General features: G+C 48.1%; 1 pseudogene; it reads right to left on the reverse strand.

Moving 5' to 3' along the window:
• Positions 1–264: 264 nt before the first annotated feature.
• Positions 265–1,439, reverse strand: LOC101583578 (annotated as a pseudogene).
• Positions 1,440–1,821: the final 382 nt, after the last annotated feature.

A 1,821-nucleotide genomic window follows, 5' to 3' on the forward strand; every position in this document is an offset into this window, starting at 1 on the left:
GGAGAAGATTCAATCCAATGTAACCCTATACTGAGGAAAGGCTGAGATAAGGTTTGGACCCCTCAAGTTCTGTTTCATTCAGTGTAATCCCACACCACCGCAGTCAGTGGCAGGCAGACTTGGCAATGGAAGCTAGATCATAAAATGGTGCCGTAATAAAAATAACTGGACCAGGAAGAGCAGGCATTTGCTCCAATGATGTCATAGCTATTGGTGGCCATGAGGGGTGGGACTGGTCATGCAGCCATGTGCCAAGAGTAATGATCATGGAGGGGCATGAAGAGTGCCATACTGGAACCAATGGTGATGAGAAGCAGTACACTCTGCAAAACTGATTGCCACCTTCTCACTTCAGTACTTGGTGAGTGTGATTGTTTTTCTGAATTCACTGGTAATTGGAGCCTTAAAGCCCCCTTTCCTGAGTAGGGAGTCTATTGTCTGGAACAAATCCCAGTCTTGCTCCTTAGCAACCTCAGGCAAGTATGTCGCTGTGCATTTGACACCTTTCTCATTGATAAATTCAATTCGAATTCCATGGAATCCTACCTCCCCATCCAGGTAATCACTGACACCCTCAAAGTTAGTCAGGAGGGAGACGGCAGGAAACTAGGCAGCTCCCCTTCAGTCACGGGGAGAAATCGGCTGTCCTTGAGTGCACTGGTTAATGTGAATTCCCTGAGTCCTGAGTGAAGATTCATGGCTGAGAATATCTTGATGCAGCCACAAAGTCCCTTGTCCAGCCCTGTTTTCCATGTCACAAAGAGTGGATGGGGTCGTTGGTGAATCTAGGAAGACATGGCTGTGGGATGCCATAGAGGTGCCAGTGGAGTAATCAAAACAGTAGCAGCACATCTCTGCTGTCACAACCAAATTCTTTGTGGCATTGGCAGTTCCATTGGACTGGGGAATAGGGCTCAGAGCTCCTAATGTAGTATTGATCCCTGTGATGGGAGAGTTTCCAGGTCCGAGAGTTAAGTCCAACACGGTTTCCTATCCACTGAAGTTGTGCACATGCTGGTGGTTTTGAAGAGGTCCTGAACTAGTGCCAGGAAGAGTAGTGGACTGGCTTCTGTGACTGTCCCACTTGCAGACAATTTGGACTTTTTCACCCCAGGACAGCCTGCTGCCAACCTGGGCTCAAGTGGAGGAACAGGACTCTTTCCCACCCTGAGCTGGTGCTGGTGGTCTGGAATGCTGCCGAACCTGAAAGTGGAAAAGTGTATATTGCCAGAGGAACAGCTATAACAGAATAGGGGAGCTATTTTGTCTCTGGAATGAATTTTCTTCCTTTCAATTCCATTCCTTCTTCTTGTACCTTTTCTCCTGGCCCAGACGCGGCCCGGGGCAGACGCGACCACTCGCGATTTGCCCTCTTCTCCTGGTTCATGGAACCATGCGCCTGCTCCTGAGAGAAGCAGGTCCACTGGTGGGCCAGACATGCAGCTTGCACCAGGCAGCGGGAGGAAGAGACAGCAGTGGCTGGGAGGAACTAGAGCACTTCTGCCTGCTTTAAAAGCATCTCTCATTGAGCTCATTGAAAATTGAGCCCACACTCATCTCCCAGACCACTTATTTTTCTTGTTTTCTTATCTAAATTAGTAGCCCCAGCATTTGTATCGCTGTCCAAGTGGTAATCTCAGTATTCATCCTTATGCCTTACCACTAGGAGTAATTAAGTTCCTATTTATTTTGCCCTTTAAATCACTGATGTAATCTTTGACGTCATCATGATTGAAGTAACTTTTTACCAGGCTCTAGCCCACATAGTTTGCCTTGGTGTCTCCCAGAAGGCAGCTCCTTTGCCGGCAAAGTCATCCCCAC

The sequence above is a fragment of the Octodon degus genome, unplaced genomic scaffold, assembly GCF_000260255.1.
Source record: "Octodon degus isolate 3935 unplaced genomic scaffold, OctDeg1.0 scaffold00132, whole genome shotgun sequence".
In the NCBI taxonomy this organism is placed as follows: Eukaryota; Metazoa; Chordata; class Mammalia; order Rodentia; family Octodontidae; genus Octodon; species Octodon degus.